The 27,755-nt window shown below is 42.1% G+C and overlaps 1 protein-coding gene and 1 long non-coding RNA gene across 2 annotated transcripts in view; both read right to left on the minus strand.

Moving 5' to 3' along the window:
• Positions 1-27,755, minus strand: part of AOPEP (aminopeptidase O (putative)) — a 372,310-nt gene that overhangs the window by 45,560 nt on the left and 298,995 nt on the right.
• LOC309633031 lies at positions 187-27,616 on the minus strand. Its single transcript, XR_014247257.1, has 2 exons — positions 11,011-27,616; positions 187-10,705 (listed from the first exon to the last, which is right to left on the minus strand). It is a non-coding gene; the product is annotated as an uncharacterized lncRNA (long non-coding RNA).

A 27,755-nucleotide genomic window follows, 5' to 3' on the forward strand; every position in this document is an offset into this window, starting at 1 on the left:
GTTGTATGACTCATATGTCTTCCCCTTTCAATCTATATATTTCAAAAACATTTTCATTTTTTTCAAAATTCCAGGTAACTAGTTTTCCGTCCCACTCCATGCATTTACTAGATATGTTCTAAAATTTCTCCGTTTTTAAATGATGGAAATCTTAACTGCCACATTATGGAAAATTAATTTAGTACCTTATTTTACTACAAAATGCTATTTTTGTTTAGCAGCTAAATTTGCCTCTCTAAATATTAATATGACAGATATCTGAACACAATGTAAAGTTCCACTGCAGTAACCACTTTGAAAGTTAATCTCTTTTAATAAGAAAAGCAGCTAATTTCAAGTTAAAACAAGTAGAAAATAAGAAACAAAACCAAATGCAAACACTTTCAAATGCTAATGTGTCTACCTCACCTAAAACTTTAATGTCCTGAAAGTAAGATGACATTCTTCAATGCTTAAACTAAGAAAACCAGGTGCCTGGGAAATAAAAACTTTAAAAGGACTCCCAAACACTTGTTCTGCAGGTGAAATAAACATGACGAGCAACTGAGGACGCAGGTAGAAAGCGCCTGCAAGGAAAATGTAATATTCCCCCCAAACTTATTTTTCCAAAATTCCCCAACGAGTCAAGATCTAAATCTTTAAATAGCTTTAAAAGTTTTCTTAGCTAAGTTTATCTCTTGTGTGCAAGACAGGACACCACGCTTTAAATGTTAAGAACATTAATAAGGTTTATGCATATTTTCAAATGTATCAGAACATTTCAAATTTTTAAATGAATTTTTTCAGTTTGAAAAATGCATGATATCTACCTTCAGATAATTAACAAATATTCTTCAGTGAGAGACAAGAATAAAAAAAATTTACAAAATATACCAAAATGTTCTTGTAAAAGTAAACATCTAACGGCCAAGCACCATGCTGCTATCAACCTGACACAAACTTATTTTAGAATTTACTATTAAACGCAAAAAGCTGCTGCTGATTAAGCTGTTGATCACATCTGCAATTCTGCTTTAAATTGAAAGGTAAAGCAAGACTTCAGATAAAAACCACATACCACATACTGTCCTGAGAGTATCTCCACCTAAGACAGAGTTCTCACCATCACCGCAGACTTCATTTCTCACTGATTCCAATACTATTTGTTCAAGCTCTTTTTATAATTACCATTTCCCGTTTTGCAAGTCAAATCAATAGCCCTATCCCCATAAAATTATTATTTTTTTGAAAGAAACCCTATCTCGGAAACGTTTTACTCTCTTCTTTCTAAGCAGAGCGCAGTCGTTTGCTGGCCAACAGTGCTTGGAGCCACCTGTGCATCACCCAGCTCCCACCGCCCTTCAAAGCGGGGGTGGGTGACTCCTTTCCAAAGCAAGTCCCCAGACGGCACTACCAACCCCGCAGGGCCCGCTGGGCAACGCTGCCCTAAATCCCTGCACATCCTGCTCCCCGCTCTCGACTAACTTCATCTAAGTTTAATTACGGGGGCTGACATCTGTCCCCGGAGCACGTTCGTCTCTCAAAGCAAAGAATGACCCAAATTAGAAGCACGAGGACAATGGATTATGAAGGGAAGAGACCAAAATTACAGTGCCCAGCTCTCAGTGGAGCTGCGGCTGTGGTGCAGCAATCGATCTGAGCAACTCTCTTGGTTCCACAGCCGAGGTCCTGGTGAACGCGGAATCCCTCATTACGGACAGAAACCCTTAGCTCTTCGCCAGAGGACCGAGCCACCACCGTCCACCAGGAAGGCGCAGTCGGTCTCCGCAGGGAAGATGGGGGGGGGGGAGGGCCGATTTAGGGAATCTCATGTGAATCCAGCCCAAAAGCCGGGCTCCAAAGCCGGGAGCACACCTAAACAACAAGGGTTTAGGTGTGCTAAACCTAAACCAAGCAAGCGGTTCTTCCTCCATGCCCTGGACCCTCACCCGACACCGACCGCGAGGCCCCAGCTAAAGTCGGCCGCCCACGCCACTGCCCAGGGCGGCCTCACGGTCTGAGCATCAGCCCACCGCGCGTGCGGAGGCACTGTCAGCGCGAGACGGAAAGGGGGTGGGGCAGGGACGCAGGGCCACCCACGGAGCGGCATCCTGGCCCTGGCCCTGCCCCCGCTCCCCCCCGCCAAAGCTGCGGCCCCCTCCCCGCACCACGCACTGCGTGGCCCGATGCGGGCCCTGCCTGGTGCAGGGAATGAAACTACCTCTAATTAAACACTAGCGTCCTTTCCTCCGAACACACAAATAGCAGGCACTAGGAGCACCTTTCCGCTGACGAGTCACCTACAACCCGGGTCTAATCCTGCCGGGCTACTCACCTAGTGACCTTGGGCACAAGCTCTGCGACTTTCCTTCTCTCATCCATTAAAAACTCGACCCAACTCGAGTTGTTAGGAAATCAGGAAACACTCTTGGCGTCCACTTTGCTCGCTCCTGGGCGTGAATTAACACTGGCCCACCCTCCTCCTCAAAGCTCCTTAAAAGACCAACTGTGCAGACAAGTAGCAGAGGGTGAGGAATGCAACCGGTGACCCTACCAAAATAACCAGCAAATGTAAACCAGTTGCCCAAGAAACTCCTTTCTCATCCCTGATTTCCAGCGCCCCCCTTTAGTAAATCAGACCTGCCCTGTTGCAAGAACCTGGATTATTAAACCCATTTTGCCCACCACCGCCAGGCTGGGCGAGTTTCACTAATGCACAACTCTGACCCCGGCCTTCCCATCTTTCTGTCCTCTGACGAAAACAATGACATGTATGCCCCCATGTGTGTTGTTCAATATGCTCATTTCCAGTTTCAATCCCAATATGAACTGATATCCCCCTGCCTGGAATTCTCTTGCTCTCCCTCTCTGTGAATCACTTTTCAAGGGCTACCTTTTTCAAGAACCCTTCCAGAAACAATTTTTGCTTTCTGGGTTTTGTTCTCTCATTCATTCCCATGTAGGCAGTTCTATTCCGCCATGTAACAGAATCATTAGAGTGCTACTGTGCGTATGCTCAAATTTCTGAGCTCCTTGCAGGCCTGGGATGTCTTCTCTGAATCTCCCCACCTGCCAGGACCCACCACAGTCAATTTTGTATTAACATAACCTGTCTTGTAACAAGATCAAAGTTTCGATCTTGTGCCCATCAGCGCTAATTTTTAGCAACTAAATGATGAAAATTTGTTAAAATAGGTTCAACCTTAGAAAAATTTTAAGATAATAACTTTTTTAAAAGGCTTACACTATTAATTTCACAGGCAAAGAAAGCCATTACAGGTAAATGTCATATCTATTTCAGGGACATTTTCTACTAGGAAGCTGTTGACAGCTTAACCACTGCAGCTCTGCTTTATGCAAATGCAGGTGGCGCTTTTCTCCCAGGGAACTTAACAAATTATTATCTCAGTTGACTTTGCCATGGCCTTGAGGGGGGCAGGACGGGCAACACAGTACCCAAAACCTTAAAAGAAATGACTGGGGAAAAAGGAACCAGGAAAGTCTAGCCACTTAACACACAAGAACATGTACAAGAGTGGTTAAAACTACATAAAATTTTTACAGACGTGCACACCGAAAAGGATGTTTATAGTGTTAAAAATAGAGTATCATTTTTATTGGAGGTTCTCTTATGAAGTTGTGTTAATAAAAACAAATTACAGCACAAAAATGTTCACAAGACAAAACATAATTAATTCTAAAGTTAATAAAACTATAAAAATTGGATCATTCTTTTGAATAGAGAAATGCCAATTTCCCCCAAACTAAAATTATAAATTATTTGGACGTCACACTTAAAATTCAGCAGTTGACGTTGGGTATTACAGTAAAACCCCACTTAAGTTAAAAATGTGAATGATTTTTTCCACTGTTATACATATATGTGTGTGTAAATATACATATATCAATATATGTATTTTTCCCGATGGTAGCTATAAGAAACTGTAAAAGAAGCTGTAAAAACCCATTTCTAATACCACACCCTGTATTTGTCTTCTGTCCAACCCTCTGAACTCCCCAATCCACTTACCCTTTACATTATCAACATTCTCTGGTGCGGTAAGCAGGATAACAGCCATGTCCTAATCCCTGGAACCTACGACTTATGTTAGGCTACATGGCAAAGGGGAATTAAGGTTGTTAATCAACTGACCTAAAGATGGGGAGACGATCCTGGATGATCCAGGAGGGCCCAATACAACCACAAGATCCTTGTAAGTGAGGAAGGAAGGCAGGAAAGAGAGAAACCAGAGAGGTGGAAGCATGAGAAGGACTCAGCCTAACCTTGCTGGTTTTGAAGATGGAGGAAGGGGTCATGAGCCAAGGAATGCAGGGACCTCTGAAAGGTGAAAAGGCAAGGAAATGGATTTTCTCCTAGCACCTCCAGAAAGAAACAAAGGCCTGCTGACATCCTGACGTTAGCCGAGTGAAGGTGATTTTGGATGTCTGACCTCCAGATACCGTAAGATAATAAATCTGTGTTGTTTTAAGTCACTGGATTTGTTACAGCAGAAATAGGAAACTAATACATCTGGGTTCCAAGTTCCTCTCATAATCAACCTCACCCCTTCTTAATGTTTGGCTCAACATGTGAGGAAAATAAAAGCATTCTTTAAAATCTCTTAGCTAGGGCTTCCGTGGTGGCGCAGTGGTTAAAAATCTGCCTGCCAATGCTGGGGACACGGGTTCGAGCCCTGGTCCGGGAAGCTCCCACATGCCGTGGAGCAACTAAGCCCGTGTGCCACAACTACTGAGCCTGTGCTCTCGAGCCCGTGAGCCACAACTACTGAGCCCGCGCACCAAAACTACTGAAGCCTGCACGCCTAGAGCCCGTGCTCCGCAACAAGAGAAGCCACCGCAATGAGAAGCCCGCGCACCACAATGAAGAGTGGCCCCCCCTCACCGCAACCAGAAGAAGCCCGCGTGCAGCAACGAAGACCCAATGCAGCCAATAAATAAATAAATAAATAAATTTATTTTTTTAAAAAATCTCTTAGCTACACCTGAAGTCTAATCTTTTCCTTCTAAGAGCAGAAGATTTCCTCGAGGTCCGTCTTCTCACCTCCCTCCAAGTACACACCTTTATGGGGGGGTTTCAGGCTCACTTCTAGGGGTTGAAAAGTTTGCTGGGGTTGCCGGGGACGGATGAGAAGAAAGCTGGATAGGGGTCTAAAAGCCCTTTTGGGTCTGGTTCCTAACTGCCTGGCTGCTCTTACAGTGCCACAGAGGACTGGGCAGAGCATGTCAATGAAACAAAGGACAAACATGAGACAAAACGCCATAAGCAACCACGTCTTGATCAAATCTAAGAGCGATTCAAGTTAATAAGTAACATAACCCTACCACCTTTTTCATGGCTTTAATTATTACAGCCAGTAAAAAATATTCAGGCCATCCCTGTTCAGGGATGTTTTATTTACCCCTAAAGGCTAAAGTCTTCATTAAATGCAGAAGAGTTGCGTTCAATTCAACACATATGGTGAGATCACAGCCCAGATTAATGTAATTTTTAAAGTGTCATTCCCCCTTCCCCCAAACACAGACCCACACACACATACACATGGACTCTGAACACACAGCACTGCAATTACAATCTGGCTAGATCAGATTTTACATTATTACATAACTGGTTTAAAAGACAGTCTTATTTCTGAATAGTTTCCCTTATTTTCTATTTTTCCAGCATGAATCAATCTTTCCATGAGGCCATTTCCTACAATGTTCAGAGGGCATGTTACTGCTGTTAACAGGGTAGGGTCTTCCTCTGCCCCCAAGTGTTTCATTCACATAAGTTAAACCTGGCTAAGGTCCTGAATGGCACAGGACCTTTTGGTTTGAGAAGTTTGACAAAGTGTCTATGTAGTAAAAGGAATGGGTAAGAGGCTGGAACAACCCACATGTCCACAAGATCAACACCATTATCTTCTTTTTTCACTGCGTAGAGACTCTGCCAGGGAACTGACTGAGTATGTTTTCCAGAGTTCACAGTTATATTCTCCAAGGGAAACAGACAGCCGTATCTTTCCAGATAAACTCTTCACTGAGGAATGAAGTACAATTCTTTACCATGTCTTACATTAGAAAAGCCATTTTTCCCCATCATTCCTCACTTAGATATGTTTTTTATATCTTTGGCTCTCATTTGGCATTACTGTCCATGGAGCCGAAATGGCATGAGAGGAGATGGGATCATTCAAAATTAAGTCCCTGAACCCCTGCAAGAGAAGGAGGCTGAGCTGCGGGGGGTTCTATTGTGCATGGCTCCACCTCCATGAACATGCAAGCAGGAGAGGATGAGAAAGCCTGCAGCACCAACAGGCGGCTCCTGGAGCACGTGGTCAGAAATAAGTGAAGGAGAGGAGTGGGAAGAAGACACCTCCCTGCTCTCCCATTTAATCTCAGGGACGGAGACAGGATCTGGGGAAGAACTGGAAAACATGCCGCTTCAGGCAATGGGAAGTAACCCAAGATGAAACACACCTGGGCCTGGGCCTCTGCCCTTTTTCCTTTGGAAAAAGGTGCTTATCATGTGGCTTTACAATGGTCTAAGGCTAGAGGCTAAACTTGGCTTTGTATTTGATCGCCAATTTTATTAGCAGAATTGCACATCATGATATACAGCCCTCCTTGGTCTCTAGTTCTCGGAAAACCATTCCCGGTAGCTATATAATTCTAAAGGGGGAAAATAAAATGCAGAATAAAAAGGCTTGGGCATTAAATTTTACAAAGCACAGGAAAGTAATGGCTGTTTGATTTCGTACGTTCCTATCAATGTAGGTGCAAGCCTGTGGGAAGGGGCTTGGGGAAGCAGAGCCCTCTGGTGAAGCTGTCGCCTCAAAGTCGCCTGACCCTGTGCTCCTCTCTCCCCTACTGAGGTCCTATGCTCTCCTCTTCTAGTTCGTCTTACATGCCCCTAATGCTATTCTTATTATATTCCCAGAATTAAATTAAACTAAAATAGCATCTTTAACATGCTTTAGTTCTGTGGGAAAAGGAAATTATCAATCATGCAATAACTATAAAAAAATTAACATCCTGAAAACTGTTTTTACAAAATCTGAAGAATAAAAAAATGTCAGCAGTCTTATTTAGTCTGCCATCACAAATCATTGCTCTTGACGATAAATAATGTCAGTGGCTATTGAAAAGATTTCTTAAAATCAGTAACATAAGAAATGAATGAACGACTGTATAAATAAAAAAGCATGATGCCCATAGCAGGGATAAACAAATTAGCAAACTCATAAGCTGTTTGTTTGTACAGCTTGCCCTAAAGCTTTTGAGAGAAGTATTTCTTAAGTAAAATGTTGTGTTTTGCTGGTAAGATAGGACTTGCTTAAAACTGTGATCCTGTTTTTGGTGAAGCCATGAAAAATTAGCATTGAGGATAACCATGTAAAAATACATGAATTTGTTCATTGTTTCTATTCGTAGCACAGTATATTATTGACTTATTATTCACAAAAATATCATTCTTAAACCCTGCCAATGTAATTTAGGTCACTTAATTTTTATGCTATGAAAATAAAGAATAGCTTATGATCACCTCCTTTGAATACAAGAATAAAGGTAAAGATGGCAGGGTGTCTGGCTTCCTCATTACATGAGTTTTAAGCCCAGAGGCATCCAATGACTTGTCTGCGGCACAAAGGTTAGAACCCTGGTGCCAGCCCATCCCCAGAGCCATGAACATTGTTATTACTAGGTGGAACAAATCCAATTTTAAAAATCTTATCTCATAGGTCTTATTTTTTATCCCCATAATATTATTATTTTTTATTTGCACCTGTCTCAACTGATCCACATTGTTCAAGAGGCAGACTCCAAAAGCATATAAAGTGGCCTGGCTGATCCCCTCCTAACCCTCCCTGCCATCACACTATTCAATATTTAAAGGCACTGAACACATACCCACGGGTGTTCCATTTGACTTCTGTCCATCCACTGGGCCACAATAACCGTTTTTTCAAACCTAGAGCTGGTCAGTTTTCCATGTGAATCTAAATAGTGCCTAGTTTAACAAGATCACTTAGACTGCCAAATTTACAGGCAACCATATTCAACCCACCTCGTTTATAAACTCAAACTCACCAAGGTTATCTTCAAGTCCAAATCTCCAATAGCAATATTAAGCCACCCTGATGGTGGGACCGCTCCTATCATCTCCCTTCTTGTGGCAGGGGAGGCACTGATGAGCGCCTGCCCACCCAGAACTTGGACACTTAAATATTTGAGTCCAAAGAGCTTCTACAGGAAAAAATGACTGGCGGAGACCAACAGAGCCAGCATTCATCTAGTACCCCTTCATGCACTGAGCGCTCTGCTGACAATAACAAGATCTACAACTTCTAAGAATTCTAATGCAGGACTAATTAAAAGCACAGAAAAAGAAATCTCTTCTCTTGCAGGGGACTTTGGAGGTAGAGTACCCATGATTTGCCTGTACTATAAAAAGAGTCAGCATTTCACAACAAACGGAGTTATTTACAGCTGCTTTGTCTTCATTTTCTAGGTTTAACTACCAGAATCTTTAAATAGTCAGGTAGTTGCCTGGATTTGTTTGCTGTAGTTACTGAGGGCTGTGGCAAACAGAGGTTATATCATTAAGCTTTCTATAATTTTATTTGTTTTTTTAATTTTGGGGGGAGGGGTATATGTTTATATTCGGATTTAAAATTTGTGCAAGTTGCCTAGAAACCAAAGCACAGAAGCATTCACAGCCTGATGCATGCTAAATGGAAGCTGCTGGAAATAGTATGTTTCCCCAACTACACTCCAGGGTGGGCTCATTCCTATCTAGCCTGTCATTCAAGCTTGATGGTATCTAGTTTTCCAGAGAGTCTGGTTTAGTTATACCATCGCTATGGATAAAATGGGAGCGAAATCAGTGTGGTTTTTTGTCCTGCTTGAATGCACTTTATTCTTCAAGAAACTTGTGTCCCTCCTCCTGTATCAGGACAGTGTGTGTAGCTTCAGATTTGGAAGATACAGGTCCAAGTGGCATAGAACTTGCTTTGCATGGAGCGTGGATGGATAAATAGATGGAAGCTTTCTCACTCTAAAAGCATCTCCCACACTGAGAAACCTTCATCCAAGGAGTGCCATGTATTTCGTACAGGTCTGAGGTGCCAACATTCCCCACCATGTCATCACACTCACGGTCACATTTTGTAAATGGGGGTTCAGTCAGAAAGCCAGTCAGGATCACTGTATATCCGAAAGTGAAGCCAGATATTAACCCTTAGGAATTTCTTAGCTTGTCCTGCCAGGTAATAGGCTACACTATTTAAATAAATCACTTATAATGTTGCCATAGTTTTCAGGACTGATCACTTCCCTTCTCCAAGAGTGTCTGAAAGCACTCAGCTTTTAGCTGACGAGGAATGAATAGAGCTTGTGAAGTTTCCTTTTTAGTTTAGCAAACAGGACAGTTAACTGCTCCTAAAGCGGTCTTTCCTCAGTCCTCCAGCAACCTCTTAGAAGAAACTGTGCCCAGAACAAAGGTTATGCTTTATTTACTCCACAAAATTAGGAGTGGAAAAGAAATGCGACTATATCGGGGAAAAATGCAAGTTAAACTACTTGGAAAACAACTGAATTCATCAAGCTCTGGTGCCCAAGACACCGCGTTTTTTAAAATCATTATCTCAAACAATAAAACCCTGCACACCCTTTATAACCAAATGAGGCAATACTCTGACAACGACTTTAGGTGCCAAGGACAAAGATATTTTTCATGGTTATTTGTACAGACTATGATTTTGTATCAGTGAGTTCTAATCAGCTTTCTGGTTAAAATAACAAAGGATGACTTCTGGTTAAAATAAACAAATAATTCTTAAAATGGTTAAAGGTTGTTAAAGAAAATTTTCCCCTCTTTAAGTCACAATAAAGGCTAAAAGGTGGGAAAAGAATATGTTACTCCTGAAACTTCATAAAACAGTCACCTATAACTAAACTACCAACAATGCTCCGAGGTCTTTTCGGTAAAAAACTTCAAAAGCCTCTACGATTCTCCTACGGTTTTCATGCCCACTCTTAGGTTGAAGACACCTCATACTTCTGTGATGTTCAAACTAAAAAGAAGCATATCTGCTTCGAATGAGAAGTCTAACAGATGTCACCACTTTCTGCAAGTGGCACACTGAGAACGCATATCTTGCCAAATTGCAGTGAGCATCTGATCCCCTAACAGTTGAAGGGGCAAGAGAAGACACTCGGGGCACTGACTGCTAGGACAAGCTTGTGGTCAGGCTGGAAGAACAAGATCACAGGGCTCCAAAACCCAGAGCCTCCACTAGGCTGACTTCAAGCCTAGTAACTCGAGGTCACATGTGGAACTCATGGCGACAGCTTTCTTCCATCTCAGTTATATCATGCCTGGTGACATTTGGAACAGAATACAATGTTTTCCCCACATTGAAAAAAAATTCCCTACCATTCTGACATCTGCTGAAAGGAATGCAACACCACATTTTTGGTTTTTAAGAGCAAGTAAATACATATTTTATTTTATGGCCAATATTTAAGATAATTAAGGAGTTAGGAAAGCTTTTTAAAAAAAGATTAAACACCTTTATAAGGGATGAAAGACCTTCCCCCACCTTCCATTATGATTCTTGTCATTTTAAGGTTGCTACTCTAAGGAATTTATTTAAAATTTAGAATTTTTTTCATAGGCAAAGATTAAAAGAAAGTAGGACCAACTTCAAAAATAAAATCAAGACTTTATTTCCATATTTTCAAATAACTAAATTTTTTTTTTAATTTTTTATTTATTTATTTATTTTTGGCTGTGTTGGGTCTTCGTTTCTGTGCGAGGGCCCTCCCTAGCTGCGGCGAGCGGGGGCCACTCTTCATCGCGGTGCGCGGGCCTCTCACTATCGCGGCCTCTCTTGTTGCGGAGCACAGGCTCCAGACGCGCAGGCTCAGCAATTGTGGCTCACGGGCCTAGCTGCTCCGCGGCATGTGGGATCTTCCCAGACCAGGGCTCGAACCCGTGTCCCCTGCATTGGCAGGCAGATTCTCAACCACTGCGCCACCAGGGAAGCCCATAACTAAATTTTTTAAAGTGTCCTGAGAAATCAGTGGTAAGATCTTGAAAAAGCAAGCAAGGTCACTGGAAGACTGCAACTGGGCTGAACCTTAGGCTTAGAGAGATGTGCTCACACAGGATCATATATATATGTACATCCTCATACAGGAACCCTTAAACACAGCAGAAACTCTTAAAGACATCTCAATCACTAGATAGAAAAAATCTAGGAAGATTTAAAACACAAATATTCGTATAACCCTTTGTATTCAAGAAAACTCAGTGCGACTAGTGTCACAGGAGCCTCTCCTCGAGGTCTACAATCATAACTCTCATGCTCATTTTCTAGGTGAAGCATCTGAAAGCACAAGGTAGGAGGCACGTCTGGGAGAATGAATTAAGAGGGGGTGGGTGCCTGCTTTTACTGACAGACAAGCTATGTCACAAGCAATTTCTTTAAAAAATATTACCTGAATCTCGTGTCAAAGGAATTCGTATAAAAAAAAAACAGCAATTCACCAATACAAAGGAAATTCCTTAGAGTTTTACTACTGCTTAGATATTCAAGATATTCCAACTGGTCCTCAACTTGAGTCACACTGCTGCCTCTGGTTAATGACTGTCCCTAATGGGATGTAGAACAGGAGCAGATTTTTCAAATATGCCAACAATTAATGTCCAGTTTCAGGAGAAAATTGGTATGTGATTACTGTTAAAAATGTTTTCCTTCCAAGTAATTAAATGAAATGTTACGTTAGTATAGGATGTCTTCCCACTTCAATCCCAGGTTCATAATAACAAAACCAAATTTTATCAATCAATCCAATCCAGCCATTGGAGAGAATCACAGCAAGGCCTAGTTGTCAAGCTCCTCTTTCCAGAGGTCCATATTACAACACTGAAACAGTATCTGCTTTATCTCTGTGGCTCATGTCAAATCAAAGACAGTCAGCTGATGAGAACTGAAAGCATGATTGTTCCAACATTTCTCCATTAAAAACACGAGGATACTTACATCTTCCAAACAAGCGCCTTTAGCCTTTGGCTCATAAAAACTGATGAGGCAAAGGAGGCCTCACAGGCCCCCAGTGTGTGGCTTAAGGACAAAATTATTAATACCCACGTCGACTTTCAAGACTAGCTCGTCTTTACTTTCAAACTGTTTCAACCTCTCTCCTCATGCCATTTCCACCCTATTTATAATTTCCAAGTTATAAGGAGCATGGTCTCAAATTCTCTCATCTCTGTGATCTGTGTCAGAGAACTCAATTTGCATTTACCAGTTTTGTCCTTTGATATCCTGATGCTATTCTATCAAATCCACCTATTGTAAGGAAGGAGAAAATGGAGGGAAAAGGTATGTTTTAGTGGGTATCTGAATCTATTTTCCCTTGTCAAGGATTCCCTTTATGAAGACACCTGTCTAACCTATTATCCAAAAGTATAGTTAAGAATAAAGTTAAAATAATCACTGCTTACACCTTGGCTTTCAGCATGAAATAAGAATACTGATTATGTTTCACATATATCTGAAAAATATAGCTTTCAGATATGTACCCTGAGAACAAAGTAACACGAATGTCAGGACTCAAAACCAAACTTCTAATAGAGGACAAAGTGGGGACATGTCCTCAATATGTCATTCAGAAAGCAATTCTCTCATTTTTGATGGCTTCACTACACTAATACAGCTGACAGCAAAACAGGGGCAGAGAACAGCACGCAAAAATTTAAAGTCTCCATTTGGTTAAGCACATAATGTAATTTGATATTATAAATTTCTATTTACAGTATACCACATTTAATTGCTCACACATGGGATTTTGGGCATTTAACTTCTGGCTACACGATATTCCCATTTCTGAAATGTCACAAAATAAATACAAAAAAACAGTATTTTGATTTGCTGAATCTTGCCAAAGACTCAATGTAAAGCTCATGTATTTAAATGTCAAAAATTTCCCATGTGATATTTTTGGTGAAAGGCATATTAACTAGGTTAAATTTATTATTAGTTATAGTGTCATATAATTAACCTAATATTTCATTTTCAAGAAGGAGGGCACTCTGAGTTATGGAATTGTACCTTCAGTAAATCTCTTTTAATATGAAGAATCACTGACCAATGGGGAGAGGACCACACACACGTAAGCCCATCAATTCTCCTGGTTTATCATAGCACCTACGGAAGAAAGTCGAGCTAAAGGAACATGATGGGGTGGAAGGAGAGGAAAACTGGACGAAGAGGTTCTGCAGGAGGGAAGGAGTCACCATGTGAGCTGCCGCAGGAATAAAAGATGAGAATGGAGACACACGCTGGGCACTTGGAGGGTATGAGCACCTGAACGGACAGGCGGGAGGAGAGACTAGCATTGGAAGAACAAAGGTATCAAAAGAAGAGGTGAAATGAGGACACACTAGGCTGGCACTTCAACTGTGCCAACCACTGGCCTCCATGACCCCAGCAGGAAAAAAACTGCCTCTGCGACTAACAGCACCCAGTCGTGGGGCTATTCTTAGCTATCTGTGTTGGCTGAAGTCAACCACGTCAGGTGTGCCTCCAGCTTCACTGTTTCCAATCTCCTTGGAAGTTACATGGGTACCCTAAAAATAGCCATTCTAAAATGAACTCTAGTGTTCTAGCACTTGGCCCAATATTAGAAAACCCTTATCCCCATTACACACACAAGCACACACACACCCCCACTCAGTAAAGACCTACGGGGAACCTTTCAGGGCAGCACATCCGACAAAATCAGCAAGAAGGCACAGAAGTGGGAATAACTACAAATCACCCTGCCCTAACTTCATTCAGTTGTGTATTTACTGATCTGTTTCAGTGAATGTGCATTTATTCCTAACACCTATCATTTACTAGTTATAAATAACTAGCCTCTGGTACTATTGAAATGTGCCAAAATGTGAAATGTGCCAAACCTGGGCCTCAGAGTGACCTACAGAGCAGCGATATGCTGAGAGAACATCAGTTCTTTTGACTAGTCCCACTGGGCACCTAAGGTCAAGGTGAACATCGCCATCTTTCACTGAACCCTCCCAAAAGACAGAGGAAAACATCTCTCAATTTCACCCTGCAGCTTGTGTCAATGGAAACACCTTTAACAACAACTTACTTAAATGAGAACATACCTGAGAGGCACGTTTTAAAAACAGCGCTGCAGGGCCCGCCTCGTCTCCCCAGAGGCCAAGTCCACTCTGGTCCTGAAGGGACAGGCCTTCTCAGGGCCACGTGAGGCCTAACAGACCGTCAGGCCCAGAATGGCTACCCTGCACCTGCAGCACACCTGGCCAGCCCCAGCACTCTGAGAGGGCCAGGTGTACCTACAGCTCTAGGAGGGGTGACCTGAAAGGAAAGCACACTATAAGCAGTTGGCCTCGGCTAGTCAGGGCCAGTGGTGTCTTCTTGGACACACAGGACAAAGCATGTCTCCAGGCCTACTCCAAGTCACACCAGAGGTTTCCAGCCACCTCACATTAGTTTGATGTCCTGGGACATATGCCTTCTGATCAGGCCCCTTTCCATGTTATGCTTAATACAACAAGATGAGAGAAACCACAAATTACAAAAAACTGCAGGGGACTGAGCAACTTATTCATGCCCCCTATAAACACTGGAAAAAGATGTCTTTAGCAGAAACATGTAATCAAAAGAAGGGGTGGGGTCTGTGGAACATCAAAGCCCCTCAGCTGTGGCGCACAGTCGACAAACTGGAGAATCCTCCAGATACATGGGACAAGTTGAAAGACGGGGCAGATAGCGTTCACTTGTCTGAATTGAGATACGTTTGTAAAAGCGAACCTAAAATGACAATGATCCAGCGAGCGCTGAGGAAATTTATGTTCTAGTTCTCCCACCCTCCAGCATTCCGGCTGAAAGAGGATGCACAGCTGAGCTTTAGCAGCTCTCTGGTGCCTTGTGGGAGTAAAACCCAAAAGTCCCTTTTGGTCTTCAGGAGCATGCAGTTCCAACCTCAAGCTCCACCTGTTGGCCACTGTCAGGGCATCAGCACAGAGCTGTGCTCCCGGTCTCTGATGAATGGCGAGGTTTCAATCAGGTATCAGTTCCTACAAAAAGCTGCTCTAAGGAACTTATTTCCTCCTCACATTAAAATGGAGACCTACCTGACATCACGTTCCGGTTCTCTGGGAACACGTGGAGCACGCCCAACACGTCCTGCTACTGGATGTTGTGAGGGAAGGCAGCCTACTTAAGTTTCATGACATTCTTTTTAAACTAAAAAGAGCAGATGCGTGAAGAACAAATACAGAGAGAAGCACTGACTCCATTTCATTTAAGTAAATACAGGTAAATGAAGAGAAATCTATTAATTGCCAAAATAATTAATGCTCTTCACCCACACAAATGTGCATTTGACATGCACTTTTATGTGCTAACACTACTGGGCTTGTGGGGTGCGTGTGTGCCTGCACATCCCAGAGGCGAGCTGGGCACTGCAAACACCAGACTTTCCACTAGCCTGGGACCACACCTCGCCAGGAGGGGTTTTCACCAATGTAGAGAGCAAGATGGTCAGAAAAGCCAGCCAGGCTGGAAGGTAAAACAAAAATACCAAAGAAGTAGCAAAGCATCAGAGTAATAACCCCTTTCAGGATTCAATTATGTTACTTTGAAGTTAAGACTATTTGCATTTTAATAAAAGCCAGAAAGCAGGAGATGGTTGTGTGACTGCATATTCCTTAGAAATAAGTTGAGAGTATCGATTTCAGCATAACTCTTAAAGTAGAACAGAAAGAGCCTCACAGTTAATTGCTGAACAGAGGCTCATCTTCCATAATTTCCATATTGCGACTACAAGCTCCACGCACAAGTCACAAGGTGAGCTGGTAGCATACCCTCAGATCTTGAAATGGATGTCAGTTTGATTCCCATTGAGAGAAGAAGAGGAAAAACAGCACAGCTACTGCCACTTTTTACATCGACTGTCACATACAAAAAGTCAAAGGTAAAAGGAGTCATCCACAAGCCCTCATTACCCAGTCCAACCATCCATTCAAGAGACAGTGGTATCAGATTGCAGTCTGTATTTACAAAAGTTTACTCCAGTACACTGGGGATTGTTTTCAAATAGATTTGGTTAAGGTATACAAGTCCTGGGGAAAGCCAGGACTACAGCTGCAGTTAAATGCTGAATTCCAGTACTTGTCAGTCAAGTTACCTTTTAGGAAAAGTACAGATCTTTCCAAAAAGGCAGAATTTCAGAATCACTGAATTCCATTAAATTTTTTTAAAACAGTAACCTGAATGAACCACCTATGAAGTCACAAAGTAGAAGTGACAAATAGAAACATGCTCTCACTCTTTTTCAATAATTATTTTCACCAAAAGATTTAAATGACAAATACCAAAATATTAAGAGTAAGTAGCTCTCTGGATAACTGGATTACTGGTAGTTTTAAATTTTCTTCTTTACACCTTCTTAGATTTCCTAGATTTTCTCTAATCAACAGTATCACTTTTATAATGAGAAAAAAAATGTTAATTTCCTTGGCTCATGGTTTGTTTGAAACTAGAAGGCGGGGACTAAATATGCTGAACTGAAATAAAAAGACAGGAAAGGTGCCACACCAGAAAACAAAACTTAGTTACCCTGTGCAGAAATTGGAACATACCACGGCTGCAACAGTCAACTTGGCATTCAATCTAGATTTTAACAATTTGAGCAACGTGAACTGGTGTCCCCAGGGAGCCTACCCAATCAGCCCAGTTGGGCATGCTATAGCCTATGCTGCCCTGTGGTAGCACTCAGATTTAATCAAAGCACTCTCAAAGGTATATGCTAATAAGGCTTAGTGGAAACTCAAGTTTTTATGTTAACAGTGGCTTGGTTATCACAAATGAAACCAAATTAAAATTAATTCCAACCTCCTGCCCCTGAGTAAACCTTTCTCAGGAGTTTTCATGATATGGCTGAATTAACTTCTTTCCTCTTCACCGTGTCCCTGATAAGCTGCTGGAGAAGGTGCTTATAATCACTGCAACGTCCAAAATATCAATAACAAATACAAGAAGGAGGAGAACATTATTAGAAAATCTACAAACTTTGATCAGTGCTAAAACAGCCCGTAAAATGCCAGGTCTCTCAAACGTGGCATGACAACGTGTTTGGCATGACACCAAGTGGCCTGGAGTGATGAACGGACGGCAGGTGTCCACAAGCTCAGGAGGGCATTGACAGCCCAGGTGGGTGAAATGCAGCACGCAGGGAGAAGGGAGCTTACACCTGAGGGCTCCGACTAACTCTACGCTGCTAAGAAAATACAGGCTGTGGAAGGGGCTGCTCTGGTGTGTAACAGGGCACGGCTCCTCGTCAGGCACACACACCGACAAAAAGGCAAAGGCCAGGAAAGTTGAGACTGGTAAAACGATTTAATGTCTGCATCTATGCAACACCCCTAAGGAATTCAGTAATGTTATCATGAGGCCCAAGAGCTTAATTCTTCACTCTCATCTCTGCTCTATACCTCTCGACCACATCCCTTCTCAAAAGTACGTGGCTGGCCTCTTGACACCACTGAGAGGGCACATGGTGACAGGGATGATTCTGCATTGGTGAAGGCAGCCAAGTACAGAAGATTACATCCTAGGGAATGTTACAGAACCCATTAGAGAATCGGTTTACAGAAAATGAGCACAGATCAATGACATGTAGCAACCCCCCCAATTATCAGGATGCTTTGCGCCACCTGCATCACCTGAGAACTGCTACTGTCACCTCTGTCGCGTCCCTCCACACACACACATTTAATGTTTCGGTATTATGAACCAAAAACCTATCGTAACTTGGAGCCCATGGCTCTCGTGATAATACAAACAATGCCTCACTTTTAACACTATCTTGAAATGAAATTTTTTTTTAATTAATTAATTTATTTATTTTTGGCTGTATTGGGTCTTCCTCGCTGCGCGCGGGCTTTCTCTAGTTGCAGTGAGTGGGGGCTACTCTTCCTTGTGGTGCGCGGGCTTCTCATTGCAGTGGCTTCTCTTGTTGCAGAGCTAGGCGCTCTAGGCGCGGACTTCAGCAGTTGTGGCACACAGGCTCAGTAGTTGTGGCGCACGGGCTTAGTTGCTCCGTAGCATGTGGGATCTTCCCGGACCAGGGCTCGAACCCATGTCCCCTGCATTGGCAGGTGGATTCTTAACCACTGTGCCACCAGGGAAGTCCTTGAAATGAAATTCTTAAATACCATAACTCACATAACACATATGATGCGGGGACCTTAATAGAATGCCTCATCTCTTAACATAAAGGAGAATTAAAAGGAAAAGTGGGTCAGAATGCATTAATACGGATTTCAGTATTTCCAAGCCTAAATACCCTATAAGACATAATGAAGCAATGAGAGGCCTAGGGAATCCCCATAAACACACAGCTATTAACACAAACTGAAGTAGGTGTGAGATGTAGTTACTCATACACAAAAGCATTCCCACTGATGACAAGATTTTCCAAAATGGCAAACAACTCTCGGGAAAATTCAACAAAATACAATCTTCCCAGATTTATCTGGCACTTACATTCCTAGATAATTCAGTAAATATTAAAACTGTGCATATAAAAGAGCTTAAAGGTTAAACATTAGACACAGGTTTTTCACCTGTGTTAACTCTCTAGCAGACACCTGAAGACCATGTGGAAGGCAGAATAATTGCTCGCCATGCTGGAAACCGCTGTGCGTTGCAGGCATAATGTTCCTGGACTGAGGCTGAGGCCACTAAAGGCCAGGAGCACCCCCAATCACTGTAACACCCACAGCACCCCCATGGGGGTGATTCTGACCTGGGAGAACCACCTTTTCACCAAACTGCCCCCACAATGACAAAGTGCCTATGGAAGCCAGACTAATTCATGCAAATTGCATCCAGTTGAGGTTGTCTCTTCAGCTCTCAGATCATAAGAAAATCATCTCCGCCACTATTTCCCTCCCAGACTTCTGTCACTTGGTGCTTGGGTGCCTCTCATCCTTTCCTCTTGTTAGGTCACGTGCCCTCTCTGAAGGGTGTTATCTTTAAGCTGGTCATTGCTAAAACCCACTTTGAACAATCACAAATTCAAAAGACAAATGGGCCTGTAACGAGTGTTCTGAGACTCATGCTTCTGCTCATACCCAAATATTGGTCATGAACCTCACCCATGATGAAATGTCTATTTTACCAGAATGCTCGGTCATGACTGAGTGTATGACTGACTTAGAGAAATAAGTTTATTTGATAAGCTCACTGCCAAAATAAAACATACCTGCAAATCCTAGAATAAACAAAATAATGAGCAACTTTCACCACTTGGTCCTGAACGTGCACAGTAATCCCTGCCATGTCAAGTGATGTGACAAATTCTTCCTGTAAAACTTTTGTGAGATCTTTGGAAATAACCCAGATTCATCCCTAATTGCATTTTTAATAAAGAACCCTTAAAAGCTACCTAATTCTGTAAGCTAGAAACTTTACCATTTAATTATTTAAAGCACCATAAAACATGGTTCTATAGATACATGTGTCTACTCCATATTAAAACAGTGTATATAACCAGAAATATAAACTTACAACCTTTGATTTGAATAACAAGCGAAACTAAAAACAGAAAAGTGCAAAAAATAAAATCCCTTCTAAAAGTAAACTAATGTTTAGACAATTAATGTCATTTAATTATGATTAATTAACACACATACCCACACACACACCCCCTCCATACTTTATATTAAGTTTATAAGAAAAAAACGTAATTAAATGGAAAGTTGTCAAACTATTGCAAGCATGCCTGGTGGCAGAACCAAGAGATTAGAGAGGATAGAGTACCAAGGACTACAATTTTAGTTAACATGTGTTAACGATGCTTGAAAAGTTGCAAAAATCTAAAATTGTTCCTAGCTTTCTTCTGTGCAGAAGAATATAAAAAACGAGTCAAAGGTTAAGATTATTCCTTAAATATGGCCTGTGATAGGGATGTGGAGAAACTGGAACCGTCATACATCACTGGTGGGAAGGTAATATGGTATAGCCATTTTGGAAAACAATCCGGCAGGTTCTTAAAAAGTTAAACATAAATTTACTATATAACTTCTAGGTATCTACCCAAGAGAACTAAAAGCACACACACACACACACACACAAAACCACCCCAAAACACAATAAAAAACTCCACACATGTCCACACAAAAACTTGTGTGAGTCTTTAAAGATAGCCCCAAACCAGAAACAACCCCAACGTCCACCAACTGTGAACAGACAGACAAAAATGTGGTACAACCACACAATGGAATACTGCTCAGGAATAAAAAGGAACAAACTACTGATACACACTACAATGTGGATGAACTTCAAAAACATTAAGCTAAGTGAAAGAAGGCAAACACGTAAAAACCACATATTGAGTTATTCCACTGACATGAAATCCAGAAAAGGCAAACCTATAGTATAGAAAGAGAAAGTAGATTACTGGTTACCTAGGGATTGGGGAGGGGGTGAAACGGGGAGTGACTGCTAATTGTCACCAGGGATCTTTCTGGGATGATGGAAATGTTCTAAAACTGGATTCTGGGGATGACTGCACGACTTGGCAAATTTACTAAAAACCAGTGAATTGTACACTGAATTATATGGTATGTACATTACACCTTACACAAGCAGTTAAAAACATATATATACACACACAGAGCCTACAGCTGAAGCCCTGCACAGCTACAAAGTGTTAAATCTGTGTTTTGGTTGTCCCTCTTACTTTCTTGACTCCAGAGTGGAAAAGATGACATCAGGCTATTAACATTATGAGAATGCAGAATTTTGCTATTCAATTTCCTCTTAAAGATAATAAAGGAGGATGAGGGGAGGGAATCATGCAGGGGGAGCAAATAAATCTGCTCTTTCCTCATTATGGAGTTCAAACCGGGTCACGGCCCTATGAGCTGGTAACCACGAGTAGCTTACTTATTACTGTGCGCTGCCGGCTGGGGCGGTGCTGGGGTCTGGGAACAGAGTCCACCACCCTATGAACACAAGGCCTTTGTAATGGGCAAAGCCAGGCCAGGCATTAGGCTACGCACGACAATGGGCACGCTAAACAATTAGGAAATGAGAAACTACAGAAATTCTTATGTTTAGTTCACATACTAAAATCTAGCAAGAGGGAGGGTATATGGGGATATATGTATACATGTAGCTGATTCACTTTGTTAGACAGCAGAAACTAACACACCATTGTAAAGCAATTATACTCCAATAAAGATGCTGAAAAGCAAAAAAAAATCTAATACAAGCCACTTACCTCCCAAACCTCAAACTTAGGTTTTATTTGTTAAAATCAATATCAACTTAATAACTTTACATAATCAAAAACCTGTAAAACAGGCACACCATGTATGATACCCTAAGACAACCTATGTTGCCTCCCCCCCTCCCATCTCTTAAAGAGCCAACTTGCCAAGCACCTATTAAATACACTCACTGCTTTACTCAGTCGGGCCTTACAGCCAATGTGCTAGCTCTGCTTTGCAGACTCATGACGGGCCTCTTCGCAGCACGACAAGGGACCGGATGGTACCGTTACTATAGACAAGGAGCGGGCTCTCTGGGGCCACGTCTGAGCGCTGTGAGCTGACAGTACTCACTGATGGAAGGCTGGAAGGGGCAGGGTGACAAGCATACGGAACAGCCCCTGCTGGAAAAAGGGTCATGAAAGAGCTAAGTGCGAGGATAAGCTAGTCAGAGTCTCTCTAGTTTTCTGACCATCCATAGCCAGGACACCAAGACTGCCCCTGCCACCTACTCACAGAAGTTCCCAGCTGGAAGCTGCAGCACATGTGCCATGTCCAGAAGACATGCATTTTAGGACCATCTCATACGTCCCTGTACAAAAGTTTCTGAATAGGAAAAAAAAATAATAATAAGTACATAAGTGATAAGAGGACCAATCTGATAGAAACGGCATGGAATTATTTTTAGTTGAAGTGGATAGGATCTCATGAAAATGAAATGTTGTGGAAAAGAGTATTCAGGCAGGAAAAAGGAAATACTATATTTATCCCCTTCTCCCCCACCACTCTTGAGCATTTCCTCTACTTTGAGAAGAAAGCAATAAAACTGTTTTCCCTCTGCTCAGAGACACAGTGACTCACAGGCACCACTAGCATGGGGAACCCCACGCTTGGGCCCGGAGTACAGAAAAATGCCACCTGACAGGGGTCACACATATATACGGTTGCACACTACTGCAGCGCTTGGGTGAGTGGCACCCCCCCTGGCCTGTGAAATCCTTCCAGTGGCTCTCACTGCTCTGCCTGGGAGAAAACGGGGAGAATGTCCCAGCGGCCTCCTCAGGGGCCCACACTGCCCCTGACTGCTGGTGAGCCTGCAGCTGAACTACTGCTCTCTGTCAACAGAGGTAAGAATATTCCAAGAATGCCAAGGACTAACAAAATGACCAGCACTGTTTTCTCATGATTCATTCCCCTCGTCCACATCCCACTTTCTCTCTCATTCCTTAATCTCTATTTAAAATAAACTTCACAGGGGAAAACTAGGGATCAGGTGAGTAAAAGCAGCTACCTGCATAATCTGATAGAGCTAGCTGCCTAATATAACATTTGACATGAAAATTATCCTGCATAAAAAAATACTTCCCTTCCCGTAAAAAATTCAAGCATGCTCATAACTTAGAGGGCATGTGAAGCTCCTTAGCAATTAAAAAGCCAAAGCCAGTCTACAGGGTTTTGTCCAATGACCCTTTTAACTACTTGAAAATTATATCTAATTATCAAATAATGTTATGGCTTATCAATAAAGACTTCTTCCTAAAAAAATATTGATCCTGGATTTACATAAGCAAGGAAATTCGGAGAAGCCTTTTGAAAATCACGCACAACCCATTACTCATAGTTGAGACAAACACTGGGCCCATTTCTTCTGTGTCTGGGTGGGTTTCTATTAGTAAGTCAGCACCTGGGGAAACTTACTAACTATTCCAAACCAGTTCTACATAAGAATAATAGTTATTGTCAACTCAGACCTCTATAGTTACAGGGTGTATGGGGATATCTCAACACTTGTCTTTAAAAGCTTCCTGGAATTACATAGGGCTCAGGACACCAGCAAGCACTGTACTTCTTGATGGTCAGACTTTTTGCAAATTGAGATCACTTTAATTAAGAACTGAACCCAAATCAATAAAACCGCTCTGATGATTTCAACTAAAATTCTCTTTGGAGCATCCCAGTGGAAACTTCCAACAGAATGTGAGGTAGTATTTCCCTGAGGCAGAGTGGCCCCAAACAGCAGATCCTGCGTCAGCTTGGGAAACAGGTGCACCTCTAGGCATGGCTGGGACCTGCCAGAGAAGTAATGGGGCTGCCTCCCCGGTCTTAACTCTGGGGATACTTCAGCTGGCCCATAGACACCAGGCTGATGTTCCAAACTCATGCCCTTAGGGCCATTCTTCCCGTGGCCACATTTCTTGGTCTATCCTATTGGTTCTCAGGGTTCTCATTAATATACCACGGATGACAAATGACTTTAAACCCTGATAACAGCATTGTAAAAGCCCATCACTACCAACATTAATAACTACTGTTGGTGAGCAATGACGCAGTGGCAGCTCTTTGCTAAATGCTTTACAGTAATTATTTTACAGGTGAGGAAACTGAGGCTTAACACAGGCTAGTTTATTCAAGATAAAAAAGCTAGCAAGGAGTGAATATGGGATTTCAACCCATCTGTCTGACTATGAATTCCATATCATGAAGGCCTCTAGGGGGAAGGAAACGTACTTTACGATTTCAATTTACTTCTAAGAGTGCAGATGACCCACAAGGCATTAGCTGCGGCCATCTCCAAAGTTCTGTGGAGAGAGAAGCTAATGGAAACCACACATGTTCTGGGAAAGGAGAAAAAAAGTGTCCATTCACAACAGATTAACATTTCTCTTGCCAAGAAAACTAGAGTCGGGAAACTGCCTGGGAAGTAAATGCTCTTGACAAATGAACTCTTTATACTGAGCTATTGTTAAAACTGAACTATTGTTAAAATAGTATTTTATTGTTCACTTATTTTAATTTTGAATTATTTCTGATATTACAATTTACTATAATGAGCTGTCTTTTTAAAAAAGGAAGTATTTTTAAATATGCTGTTAACAGTTTTTCACAGGAAAAAGTCCCACCAAGAATACAACAGATATACTTCTTTATTTTTAACCCTCATTTAAACAATGTGTCTCACCCTCCAAGACTATTGGAAGATCACTTTAAATACAAGTAATAAGAATACTGCAGGTCAAATATATTTATAATACATTCCCCTCCCCTTCTCTGTAACAGTGTATGATTGCAAAACAGGTCTGATACAAAAAAATTAAAAACCGAGCAACTATGAATACATGTTCAAGAACTACAACAATCATTTATGGTTATTTTACTCTCTTCTCCTCCTCGTCCTGTTCAAGAATTTAAACATCAGAGCAAGGAGTCTTGTAGCAACAAGTCAGATTTCCTCTCTTCTTTTATCTTGAACTTCATCAGGATTATAGCACTTCCCAAAAAAATCGAATGTGAAGTTAAGCAAAAGTAAACAAAAACGTATCTTTCACCTTCTGTTCTGGAGCCAGGTTTGCTCCACCTTCACTTTTTCCACTGAGCCTCTCCCTAGGACGGCTCCTGATGACAATGACTTTGCATTATGCCCACGGCAGTTCTAGGGAAGCATGAGTCAGAGGCAGAAGCAGACGCAAACAGCGCCAGTTCTGGAAATAGCGGCTGCAGCTTTCCTCCAAGATGGGAGATAGTGGTCACACTCTCGGCCCAAAACCTCCCCTGCTTAGAGGTCAAAGGCCAATGAAATGGTTAAAGTGTGTGTGTCTGCGTGCACACGCACCCAAGCTCTACACGCACAGTGGTACATCAGTGATCCTTTGATGGAAGATAGTTCAGCATCATTTAGATTCATCTTATGATAATCTGGTGCTCTACGATTAGGTAATGCTACTGTTGACCATGCCAGTGACTTAATCTCTAATAAAGACTCAAAGTACGCCAGGGTTAACAATACAGGAGTATCATCCAGTGCCTTCTCTCCAGAAGCTTTCATTTTGATGGAAACAAAGGGAAGGGCGCCTTCGACAAGTCTGAAGCAGCTCAGTACCTACCTTTTCTTTTCACCTGCCCACTTGAGACTCTATCTGCCAGTTGTACTGCAGAAAACACACAAGCAGTTTCTTCCGCAAACCATAATATTCCTATTCACTTTGTCCTGCCAACAGTACAGAGAGATCTGGGGGACTAAACCTTTTATAACCCAAGTTCAGCATTTATTAATACTGTTTTGGGGGTAGAGTTGGTTTCATTTGGCCTATAAGCAAATAGCCAATTCAGAAAGATTACAGAAAAACTTCACTTAACTTTAAATTTGCAATACATCAAGGTATGAATATATTTAAACATGGAAAGCAGCCTTGCATTTTAGAAAAAATTATAATGTATCTATTAAAAAATATCTGCACAGACTTAAGAAAAGGCATTTGTGAGAGTACCTTTACTGCATTCCAAAATAAAATGGCTTGTTATCTAGTCACACTATTGTTTGATTAAAAACAGCAAAAACATTTTCATGTCACAGTTGTTTGGTCCATGACAAACATCACAAAAACCTCAAATAACCTATGCCCTGTAAAGTTTACTAACTTAATATGAAAAGCAAAATTTCACACCAACCCTTGAAGACACCTGTCTCACCACGTAGTCTTACCCGCTCTTTGGAAGGCCTGAGCCTGCCTTCAAAATCTGACCCAGTCCACACCTAACCAAGCCAGGATGGGAGAGTCCTCCATAAACCATGAAAAGGCCCTCACTCTGGACGAGTTTCTAAGCCACAAGGGGTGGCCTTGGAGGGACAGCCCGAGTCTCCCAGACCTTGCTTCCTGCCACCCCCAGGTGTCCGTGCCCCAGAACATGATAATGACCAGCTGCACACGTTTCTCCTGGCCCAGCATCCAAAGCTGTTCCCCCTTCCACAACCCTACTTCGAGGAGCTGCCCTGGCAGAGAGCTGAAAAGAGCACGGGGGGACAGAGCCGGGCCTGGTCCCAGGCCAGCACTGTGGACCCCCATGTTCCCACATGTGAAACAAGGGTTGGAGTCAGAGAAGCAGTAAGGCCTTCCCCCAGTCTAACAACTCCAGTCCTGTACAGCATTCCAAATAAAGCGCTGAAGTGAAGCGTGAGTTGTCGAGCTCTCCATGAGATGCTCTGCCCCCTCTGTTCACTCTTGTGGCCCAGCACACTCAAGTGTCAAGGACTTCAAGTAGCTTTCATAACATTTTATTCACTAGCACACTCCTCCAAGTGCTTGATTTATCATTTTTCCAGGAATTTTAGACAGCTCCTAGCTGGTGATTTTATTTTCTTAAGTTACGTGAACTTTTTAGTTCTTTCTGATGTTCTGTGCAGCTGCACTACACAACAATGCTATTTCCACAGATCCAAAAACTATGTTCTAAACCATGTTAGAAACTCAAGATGACCAAGAACCATTTTAGAGAATATAATCATTTCAAGACAACTACCTGTACTAGGATTCACTTTTTGTCAGGAAATAAACTGAACATTGCAACCCTGCCTAGTGAAAGGTAACAGAGGTAGTTTTCCCCTTAGACCAGAAACATACTGCAAAATGACAACAGAGGAGAAGGTATGCCCAATACTCAGTGCCATTCATTAGCTCATATCTGTATAAGCTCCACCAGCCTTCAAAGGAACTTCAAATCATAATAGTTTGGGGAAAAGAAATAAAAACAATGACTTGAGTACAAAAAATGATTATAGACTGATTTTAAAATGGAGCTTTGCTAGAATAGAAATCTTATCAACAGCCTGAAGAGCACTTTGAGAGCTTCCTGTTTGGAACAAGAACAATGACAATTTACTATACTGTAGTAGACAAACTGAAGAGAGATGCAAATGAAACAGTAGAGTAGCGCTGAGAAATAGGACCGGTCTTCTTGAATAAAGTCAAAAGATAGAGACAAAACATACAGACTTGTATGAGTACTACCGCTATATTTGCTGCAAACCAAAGAACAATTATAGGAAGAAATCAAGGCTGGTTTGGGGGGGGGGGTTGTTTTTGTTTTTTGGGTTTTTTTGGTCTGTAAATAAATTTAAGAATGTTTTCCTATCTCACTACTGTGGAGAAGGAAAAAAAAACAAATGAATGATGTCTATCCACATGCTATTAGGTAGTCAGTCTTTCACCATCTTATTTGAAGAGGTGCTCCAAAATGTACTAAATGCTTCGTAAGTGCCAGCTGTTTTAGATAAGACACCTCACTTAACTCCCACAAGGCTCTGGCAAGACGAGTATCCAGCCCCTTTGACAGGATGACACGTGGTGGTACAGTCATCAAGGGTCCACCTTGGGAGCCAGGCCCAAGCCACCCAAGGTCTGCAAGCCACCCAAGGTCTGCATACTTCAGGAAGGGTGACCTCTCCAAGACATTAGCACCCCTCTGCAGAAAACAACTGGATTTCATCAGACAAAACTCCAGAGACATAAGAATGGATCATTCTACAAAGATCAAAAGAAAGGCACACCTAACAAGGCTACGCGGACAAGGAGGACCAGGTCACAGGGAGACAAGAGTCGGAACAAATGTAGGTCACGACGACTCCAACTGACACGTGAGGACTCTAGGCTCAGTGACTCATTTGGGGATCTTGGGTGAG

This window comes from Balaenoptera borealis, assembly GCF_965194805.1.
Source record: "Balaenoptera borealis genome assembly, chromosome: 8".
Taxonomy (NCBI): Eukaryota; Metazoa; Chordata; class Mammalia; order Artiodactyla; family Balaenopteridae; genus Balaenoptera; species Balaenoptera borealis.